Below are 11,603 nucleotides of genomic sequence, written 5' to 3' on the forward strand. Positions count from 1 at the left end.
AGCTAATTGTCTTAGGCAAAATGATCAGAAGAGAATTTGCCATACTTCCAGTAGTGCTTCTGACTAGAATGAAAAGAAAAAGCAGAACATGCAAAGCACTTTAAGTAAAAGGAAGAAATCAAATAGCTGGAACATGTTCAAAACATTCTTACGAAATTGGAAGGTTATCTTATCAGTTACCAGTAACTCATTAAAAAATGAATTTTCAAGTAAGTTTTGAAATTTAGTTTTCAAACTTAGAAAATGTGACTTAAATACTGTATTCAAGATCCTGACCCACCTCCAGGTAAACTGGAGCCTGAGTCTTCCTGATTCAGAAGGCCTCAAGTATCATAATTATCATTAAAAAAAAAAAAAATAGCACTGGAGTTTTGCAATAAGACTATGAAATCAAAGAGAAAGATTTTTTAGTCTAAATCAGATCAAACAAATCCAGAAAAAATAGTGGATAATGAATAAAGCAGACTGAATGAATATGCAGCTGGGAATGAATATGAAATCACACACACAAAAAATACTATTGCAGAAACAAGAACTATGCCCAGCAAATAAGTATCATGATTTATAGGATGAGGGACTGTGGACAAACAGTAAGAGAGGAATAAAGTTTTCAAAAGGTGCCCTGTAAATGCAGGTAGCCTTTGTGTAGATACCCACCTAGATATCAAGATTATGCTTAGTATAGACCTTTTTCTAATGATGTTGAAAACCTAGCACTTGAGGATGAGTCACTCTCAGCAGTAGCTCATTATATGTTTACCCTATTGCATCTCCATGTTGCTATGAAAATGCATCTGAACTAGTGCTGGCTTGGATAATTGGGCAGTGAGGTGTACTGAAAATTGTCTGAAATGTAGGGTGCAAATGGTTGTTATCACTGGCACCAAGTTCAATGGAGGCCAGCCTTGTTTAACTGGAGTCCAGTACAATTCAACATACTAATTAATGCCTGGAATTTTAGGGCAGGCTGCACTTTCAACAGGTTTGCATACAATACAAAACTGGAAGGAGAGGTTAGAACACTGACTGTTTCTCTTAGTTATAGGTTTGTGAATATTACTATTTTAAAACTATTTTAGCAGAAAGTTAGTACTTCCACTCAAAGTGAAAAATTCTGAAAACTGGTTACTACAGAATTTGAATAAAAATCAGGATTCTCAGTTTTTAAGAAACTTTATAGTTTGAGTCTCATTTTAATTAAGCACAAAATAAAAACCTGCCTCTAGTGCCCCAGACCCTCAAAAGAAAAAAGAAAAAAAAAAGCCAGAAATGCTAAAAACATTTCAAAGCAAATGCATTAATGCATTTTTAAGAAAAATCATATTTATATTTATCATTAGACAGTTGTTACAGTTGTTCCATGCCTTTGACAATCTTACATACAAAGTCGTTGCCAAGCCAGAACACCAACTGTGCTGAGTAACCGCCTAGAGTCTACTAATTTCAGAACACAGAATCAGAGAATCACAGAATGGTTGAGGTTGGAAGGGACCTCTAGAGATCATCCAGTCCAACCACCCATGCTCAAACAGGGACGCCTAGAGCACGTGGCACAGGGTCACATCTAGATGGGTTTGGAAGATCTTCAAAGATGTTAACTCCACAACCTCTCTGGGCAGCCTGTTCCAGGGCTCTGTCACCTTCAGAGTAAAGAAATTCTTCCTCACATGGAGATAAACTTCCTACGTTTCTGTTTGTACCCATTACCCATTGTCCTGCCATTGGCCACCACTGAGAAGAGTTTGGTCTCATCCATCCCTATATTCTCCCCTCAGGTAGTTATACATATTGATCAGATCTACTCTCAGTCTTCTCTTCTCCAGGCTAAACAGGTCTAGATCACTTAGTCTTTTGTCAGATGCTCCAGTCCCTTAATCAACTCCATTGCTCTACGCTGGACTACACTGGACCCTCTCTAGAAGGTCCTTGTCCCTTTTGCACTGAGGAGCCCAGAACTGCACACAATACTCCAGGTGTGGCCTCATCAGAGCTGAGGAGAGGGGCAAGATCACCTCCATCAACCTGGTGGCAACACTGCTCCTGATGCAGGCCAGGATCCCATTGACTTTCTTGGCCACGAGGACACACTGCTGCCTCATGGTTAACTTCTTGTCAACCGGAACTCCCAAATCCCTCTCCATGAAGCTGCTTTCCAGTACCCTTAATCTGCACTAGTGTTTGGGGTTATCCCTCCCCAGGTGCAGAACCCTGCACTTGCACACAAACCCCAAGATGTTCCTCTCTGCAATGTCATGATGCAGCCTAAGAAATAGAATCTCAGCCCCAGCAACAAGGAAGCATAAATACTAGAGTGACAGATCTACACGGGCATTCAGGATTTTGAATGTTCTTGGTATGGAGATTATTTTTCTTGATGTTTATATAGCACATTTTATGTTTCTAACCATCCAGATTCTCTTTATAAAATGATATTTTCAGAGAGGATCAGTCTTATTGTAAAATATACCTCCACAACCATTTGTGTTGTGATAGTGAGAATGTTTCTCCTTTGAGAGAAAGGATCTAGTAAAACTGGCTCTTAACGATTCAATACTGTAGATGTTTAAGGGTAAAAGTAAGGAATTCTGCCACCAGCTTCTCAGTAGGAACTATAATCTTGGGAAGTGCTGGATCCCCAGCCATGAGGTCATCTGCTGTATATTTTTTTCTACATAGTCAATGACGATGGCAATGTAGAATTGATGAAAAGTCAGGCAAATGAGTCGGTGCTAAAACTGAAGGGCTTGAAACAATAGCTTCGTGCTGGAAGCCAGAAACAGGCTATTTCTAATTTTTTTGAGAAAACTTATACAATTGCTGCTTTGTGCAAAATATGTCTAAAAATGTCTGGTTGCACAAATTGTGACATTTCATCATCTGCTCCTCTTCATATTTATCCTCACTTGTATGGCAGAAAATTTAATGATAACATATTCTTGAAGCAAAAACACTTACACAAATAGATATTAGATCAGCATAGACTTATGAAATGTTTTGAAACTTAGTGATTCTGCAAAAATTTCATCACACTACTGGGGTGTGATTGAATAAAACATCAAGGCACGCAGTGAGGAGGATGGGGCCGGCCTCTTTTCAGTAGTGGTCACCGATAGAACTAGAGGTAATGGCCAAAAACTGAAACACCAGAAGTTCCACAGGAACTTAAGGAAAAATTTTTTAACAGTGAGGGTGACAGAGCCCTGGAACAGGCTGCCCAGAGAGGTTGTGGAGTCTCCTTCTCTGGAGATCTTCAAAACCCGCTTGGATGCAGTCCTGTGCCACGTGCTCTAGGTGACCCTGTGTGTGCAGGGGTGTTGGACTAGATGATCTCTAGAGGTCCCTTCCAACCTTAAGCATTTTATGATTCTATGATCGTAGGCATAAATCAGTGAAATAAATAAAGAAAAACCTAGTGGTAACTGAGATGGAAATATGTACATATGTACAAGACGCTCACTACAGAAGGTAAGATTAAGCACAAAAATGCACAATATACATAAGGAGTACTCCAGGAAAGACCAGATTATAGTAAATATATATAAAAATATTCATAGGAAAAGAATTCCACAAGGACAATTGCCACATATGCCTTGACAATTCTGGCCTTGACAAAAAGTGTTGACTTCACAAAACTGAGAGACAATGGCAAAAGGTCAAAATATTTGGGGAAATACCATTCAGGAAAAACTGAGTGATACTGAAAATTCTGAAAAAAAGGAAAAAATAATTAAAAAAGAGAGAAAAAAAGGAGGGAAGGGAAGGGAAGGGAAGGGAAGGGAAGGGAAGGGAAGGGAAGGGAAGGGAAGGGAAGGGAAGGGAAGGGAAGGGAAGCGAAAAGAGGAGAGGAGAGGAGAGGAGAGGAGAGGAGAGGAGAGGAGAGGAGAGGAGAGAACACAGGTCTTCCATCAGTCCTGTATCATATCTATCAGGCCTCTGATGATATCTTAATTTTCCCAGCAAAACTTTATGAGCACTGACTGGATCTGTGCAATGAATCAAGTACTGTGGGTCAACACTGTTCAGCAATTCAGTGAAATTTCTTTGTAGAAGCTAATAAGGGGAGAGATGTTGGGAAAGGCCAGAGGTTAATAAAGGAAGCATGTTTTCTGTAGGCTTTTGGTGAAACTGGCATGCTGCATAAAATTCTGGTTATAAACAGTTCTGAAATGTCTGAAATTAAATTAGGAATACTTAATGAGGTAGAAAGACAAGACAATCTTAACAAAGCAGATCTGAAGAGTTCAGTTATCTTTGCTTCACTTGGGTGAGGCCTGTGATTATTCCCTTCAACCACACCAGAAGAATCAACCTGCAAGAAGGAGAAATTTACTTAGAAAAGGACAATGCAGTTCAAGAGAAAAAGTAGGTTTAGAACAGAGCTCTGAGGATGACGATGAAATCTTCATTGACTGACAATGACAATGAAATAAAGCCCTGGTGAGGTAAAATATCTGAGACAGTAGACTGCTTGTGACAAAATTATAGATATGACTAATAGATAGAATGGGGATGGATTCAAACAAAACAAATATAACTTTGTTGCTAAACATTACAAAAACAAACATAAAAAAGATGATGTGATCATCCCATTTCAAAGATGTTTCTATTTAATATTTGAAATCATATAATAACCAAAACTCAAGACTTTTTCCCAATGTAAAAGTAAGAATAACTGATAAGGACATCTTTTGGAAGCCTTTTCTTACTGTTCTTTTCCAAACTTTTGAACAGAGAAACCTGATATTCAACAGCTTATTATGTATTTTGGATGTACTAAAGGGAAGTAGAGAAGAAGACAGAAACTCTTCTTCTTCTTTTTTTTTTTTTTTTATAAATAGCTCAGGCTGAAAGGTAGATGAAAAAGGGTTGAGTCTTGAGCCAGTTAGTCAAAATCAGCCCCTTCACACAAGTGTACAAACCAACACTTAAATCTGCAGGCTAGGGAGCATAAATATATCATGTGCTTTCCAAACATGTATGTCAGCTGGTGTGCAGGCTACACTACATATTCTGTACTCGCTTCGGTTTTCAGGTAGATTTGTTTAGTCCCTGAAGAGCTCATTACTGTAGACTAGTTTAGAGTATTTAAATTACCATCATGTACTTGTAACAATGGAAAATAGATAAGTATTTTCAAATTATTGTAATTACAGGAATTTCAGAATTCCCAAAGAACAGCCCTATCAAGAAGACCACTGGAAAAAAGGATGCTGGAAAAAAAGAAAAAAAGAAAGAAAGAAAAAAAAAAAAGAAAAGAAAAGAAAAAACAGGTGACCCTTAGTCAGATATCACCCTTCGCATTTCAAAGACAAGATCTAAAGCTATTCGCATTGCATATGTGCCACTTCAAATATTAGGTACAATTCATCATTTTATAACCAATTGTGTCAATTATTCATAGCCAGCTAGGAATTGAAAGTGCCCTCATTAAATGTTTTCTCATCATCTCTGTTAAATAGGCTTCCCTTTTTCCATATTAATAGAAGTACATGACTTCATCCTAATGTGGTGAAAAACGAAAAGCAAAAAGCAGTTTTCAATGAGAGCAAAAATATTGAAAACATAATGATAGGAATTCAGATAATAAAGTTTTCTTTTGCAAATTTGATTAATTCCCATCACATAGAGGTGTTTAATAATATATCAAAGGAAGATTTTTATGCTGTTATGCAAAATCTAGATAAAGAGGAAACCATACTGAAATGTAGGAAATCTGCCAGGTATGTGAAATAATATTTACGCCCTTAATTTTATCTTTTTTTGCTATATATCAGAAATCTGTTAGTATGTTAAAAAGTTGACCACACCTAGAAGAGAAGTTCTGAAAAAAAAATGAAAAAATCAAGTAGTAGAAATATCAGAAAAAAAATGAAAAAAAAAATCTATTACTATCAATATATCAGATTTTTCTCAGATCTTTTTCATGTTTTCCATTCTTGTATTGTTGTCCTTCAAAATACCACAACTGTTGTCCTCCAAAATCCCAAAATAAATGAATCATTAGGAAATTAATTTAAACTAAGCATCATTTGAAAGGGAAGAAAATTTTATTTAATGAAGAAAGCTAAAAGAAAACTTGAAAACAAATCTACATTTTCTTTCTTAGTTTGCCCTCACTGGATAAGGCTTTCATTTCTACTTCCTCTGAGTCCAGAAACTTTCTGGGCATTTCAGAGTATTACAACAAACTGTCTTCTCATGCTCAGTGAAGATCTTGTTTTTGACACCATTATAAACCAGCTCCCTATCTGCTCTCTGCTTCTCTCAGCAGCCTTCCAGTCTTTATTTGTGTTGCTTCAAAATGCCTCAGTCCCATCTGTCTTTTCAGAAGATTTCCCCCTACTACTCATGCTCACTTGCATTCAGAAAGACAGCAATCCCCACCATAGGGTTTCTCTTAATTTAGAAAGTGACATCCAAGAGGAAGGCAAGCAGGTGGTTGCCTTTTTTGCAGCTCAGCCATATGTTTTGAATGGAATATAACATACAAAGCACACATATTAATCAGTGCAGAAACTGAACAGTTACATAATCCAGCACAGTTAGGAAATTTTTATCAGAATATTTTGGTGAAATATGAATTTGATTTTTCTTTAAATGAATAGCTTCAGGAATACAGCCCTGCAGGAATATCCAAAACCAAAGTAGAATAATCACTTGGTCCTAGCATTTCACTTCCCTCCATCAATACCTCTAGTAGAAACATATAAAAATACATATTTTTATACTTAACTGTGGCAGATAAGATTTTAATCCATTAAAATACAGTATCTAGTGAAGATTTTGCTTTCTTTGAAACATAATCATGCCATTTTTTTTTACTATTGTATGGATCACTCCTTTCTCACAAAAAATCTTCAAACCTACTATATTTTCTGATGGTAGGGTGAATTCCTTCTTTCTGCAGCCATGTTATTAAGTACTCTATTGATCTATTGACAGCGGGACGGAAATTTGCTGAGTAGTAAGATGCCTTAAGATGCCTGATATACCTTCTCTCTGTGTTAGAACCAGATACGCAATATAATGGATTGACATATCTAGACTAGAATTTTGCATTATTAAAAAAAAAAAAAAAAAAAAGAGAGAATCTTTGCAATGTTGCCTGACTTTCAATTAGTGTGGCCACAAAACAAAAGAAAAAGAAAATCTATGTGATGTTTGTCTGGATCTCCTTGCTGATAGAGTTACATGTCATAGTATTTGTCCAAGACAGATTATTTTGTAATGAAATTAGTTTGCAAAGTATAATGCAAAGATTATTTTGGAATGCAAGTAACACACTAACAAAAATTTTGGATATTAATAGGGTTTTCATGAACAGAAAATGGATGGAGGAACAATCTATAGTGAGACATTTTATAAAAAATAAATAGGAAGAGTGAGACTTTTAAAAAGATATTTTTAGGTTGAGTCAAACCTTTGGCCAGTGCAGGGATTTAGACACCTTGATTAAATATTTTTAATACTGATTAGATTTTTGAAAACTTGCTCACCTTTTTCTAACCTAAAAGCACATAATGTCCCTATATGATAGTATACTTCCACACATGTTCTGGACATTCAAAACTATTTTCAACTCAAGCTGAACCACAATTCTTGCTTGAGACATATTTAAACCACAAATCTCATAGGCAGAATTGGAAAGGATAAGCATTTTCAGACTACTTGTTTCAAGAAGAAGACTTCAGAAGCAGATGAAAAAAGTCATGTGTCACCATGCATAGAATTCACCAATAGCTTAATACATGCTGCATCTGTGTATCAGACCGAATGTCTAACTTTGTCTGGTTATCTACCAAGGGAATTTAAGTATAGGACTGGCAGTCTTTGCTTGTTCCGTACCAGTGACAAGCTGACATTCTGTAGTTCACTACATCTATATTCCCTTTCCTAATTGTCATAGGTAAACAAACAAACAAAGAAAGAAACAAAAACAGCAAAAACAAAAAAGCATGCTTATATTTTGAATGCTAGCAAGGACAGATGCAGGGTACATATATATATATACATACATACATATATATATATATATATATATGTGCTTGGGATTCAATGCCTGAAACCAAACTTTCAAGCACTCAGCCTTCTTTTGCTACTCTTCTATTTTCTAGCTTTAACTAGTTTGAGTTGGTTGCATATTTTGAAAACCTGGACTAAACAAAAATGATATTCTTGACTTGGTAAGAGATGTGAGACAGACCCACCAATTAGGTAGTAGATCATGCTTTTCTTCTACAGAATACTATTTAGACTGCGAAACCCAGTGACTTGAGGGCCAATGAAGAAAAGCCTGAAAACTAACAGTTTCCAAAATGAAGAATTGGTGTCAAAAAAAGAAAAGGGTCCATAAAGAAGAAAATAAAGATCTTCAGTGGAGAAAAGATTATTGGAGATGGAGGAGAAGCATGGAGATGAATGCCTGACCTTGGCCAGTGACACTTACGACTGATAACCTGCGAGAAACAGGAAATTAGAAACCAAAACAGCTTTTTGCTTGACCTTCCTGGAGCAGCAGTGATCTCCCTGAAGTAAAGGGAAGTGGAGATCTGGTGAACACAATGGTGTAAGACTTTAGAGTGTCTTTTGTAGGAATAGAGTGTAATAAAACACAATCAAGATCTTTCACACTCACTCACCAGCATTCCTTCTACTTCTACATGAAGAATAATTTGAAGACAGTGTCTTTGGGGATTTTTTTTCCTTTTTTTTTTTTTTTTTTTTTTTTTTTTTTTGTAAGAAAGACTGTTGTTGACTGTCTTACATTAGTATAGCTAAATGAAGAACATTGAACTTGACTGGTCATCTAAAATAACTGCATGATTGTTAGGAGAGGTATTACTCCTCACATCTTGATTATAATAGTCAACAGAGTTTTTAAAAATCCAAATTTTTTCCATACATATGGTTTCAAACCATGCTATGTTTCAAACACATTTTTTTTTAATAAATTTATGTTCTCTTGAAAATATTGAGGATTTTTTCTCTGCTATAGCTGATGTCTTGTGCATCAGTGAAATGTTTTGTTTGTTTGTTTTTTGATTTGGTTTGTTTTTTTTTTTTTTTTGGTCTTTACAAGAGCTTTTAAATCAAAATTTACTTGATTATTTTCATACATCATTAGTCAGCTGACTAATGTAGATACATCAGCCTAATAGATTAAGTCTTAGAGGATTAACAGCTAAATAAGTGTATGGGAAAGTCAAGTTTTATAAAGACATTCAGCCCCACTTTTTTAGAGTTGTTGGTTTTCCTATTACTTGCAATAATAATAAGAAGAGTTTATTATGAGCCATGGAGAAAAGACTGCAGTCATGGCAAAACAACTTCCCTAGAGTCTGAGCATGTCACTCCAGAACTTTTTGAAGATACTGTCTTTTCTCAGCACTTCTCAGAAAACTGCTGAGAAGAGCTGCCCATTTAATAATGTCAGTGAAAAGCACTGTCACTTCAAAACAACGTATCAGTTTAATAAAAGCAGGCTCTTTGGTAATACATTAGTTTCTGTCAAAGCATGGACCAGAAAAAAAAAAAAAGAAGAGAGTGAGTGAACTGGGTAATGTGAGCTGTTAGCTTGAAACTGCAATTGTGTTTTGTTAAGCTATCTGACACAAGATGAGATCTGTCCTGCTGAATAACTCTCTTCAGCAGCTCCAGCTATTTGAAAATGTCTTTACTTTGTTTCATGTGCCACATACTAGGTAATAAGGTGAAAGGTTTCGTTCTTGTCATATTAAATTGAGTCTCTGTTAAGAGAAGTCTATCTAGAGGTGTTGCCACTGCAACTGGTGTTCAACTCATGCAGAGATTTGCTTTTTACTTGTGCTTCCCAATGCGTTCCTTCTGCAATGAGTACTCCACCTTCCCTGAAAATTACTTTGATATTTACCTTTATATTAATGTTAACTTGTTCCAAATCTAAAACTTTGATATTCCCATAGATTTTCGCAAGAGTCATTATCCCAACACCTATTTTCACCCTGACTAAGAGTGAAAATTTAAAATAAGCATTTATTTCATGGTACGGAATATAACAGAAATGAACTGAAATTTCGGAACATATCAAGTGGAATTCATCTCTCCTCATTTTTGAGGCATCATTCAGTTGCTCGTGTACAGATATCTCAGAAGTACCATCTAAGAAGTAACCTGCATGACTTCAGAGCTCAACACAAAGAATTAAGGTCTCCACAGGTCCTAAATCATATCTGCCATCCCAATCAAATATTATGGATATGAAAGCCCAAGGTATCTTAAAAGGCAGTAGATGCCTGTGTTAGTCAACTGAATCAAGCCTTTATGTGTAGATAAGTTGCAATACATTCACTGGGACATACTGAAAGGTGGAGACCAAATGCCATTTGGCACGTATTTTAGCTATATCCTAATTTAATATTCTACAATATAATGTCTAGGATAGAACACTGGCAACCTTTGAGATAAAGCCAGAGTTAGTTTTGGAGCTGCCAGGGAAGGAAACAGTTTCTTTATGGCTTTCTTACTGTCATTTAATCGTTATCACTTCGAGTGTTTGATATACCCTTGCCACAATCTTAATTTTGCGGTGACTTCTTAGTTATTTTCCCTAATAGTAGTAGTACTGAGTAAATAGTAGTACTGAGTAAAATTTCCTTTTAAATGAAGAGAACATAGGCATAAGGTATCTCATGAAAAATTGCCATTATATGGTACTGAAAACACAAATTAAGACTGACCTGAAACTACAATGTGTATATTATTTCATTCTAAGCCTTATCAAGGGCTTATATGATAGAAATATACTTGATATATATATATATTACATTTTGTGTATTTTTGTGTTCTTCTATTTACTGATAAAATTCCTAATATTTGAATTACACATACACACAAATACATTATATACCACTTATATTATATATAACATATTACAATATAATATATATATAATATATATATATTATATATATATATATATAAATATATAATATGTTATATATATACTTATTCTTATAATAAGAATAACATTTATATGCAAAATATATACAATTTCTGTGGTTATTTGCCAGTAATTTCACTAGCCTTGAGAGCTACAGTACTGTGAAACTGAAGTAAAATAATAGCCTTTCAGGTTATTTTGTTCAGAATTCAAAGAAACTACTTAGAGTTTTAAAATAATCAAATAATTCCTTTTATAGCTTTGTACAGAAAATATATCAAATATTTAGTTATGTCAATGTTACAACTAAACTAGTGATAAAAACTAATGATCAGTTTATTTTTTTTAGAAAATGGAAAGAAGAGTAAGGGTGAGGAAAAGGTGTGATCACAGTATTTTCCATCACATGTCCCATTATTCTGACTTCCTAGTAAATCATCTGGCTCATCCATAAATAATTGATGTTTATCTTCATTGGAGATAAAATGGCTTCTATCTTTTTCAAGGTTGTATGCATAATTGAAACTGAAGCCGCTGCTTAGCTAGCCTCCTGGCAATCTCATCAGGAGCAAGAAGAGCTATGTAAGAGACTGTAAGAAAAAGGAAATATATATATATATAAAGTACTGTCCTAAAAAATATTTTATTTTTTGAGGGGTCATAAAATGTAAATATTTTTAAAATG

This window comes from Tinamus guttatus, unplaced genomic scaffold (assembly GCF_059628265.1).
Source record: "Tinamus guttatus ecotype Peru unplaced genomic scaffold, ASM5962826v1 Tinamus_guttatus_pri_ptg000906l, whole genome shotgun sequence".
NCBI lineage: Eukaryota > Metazoa > Chordata > Aves > Tinamiformes > Tinamidae > Tinamus > Tinamus guttatus.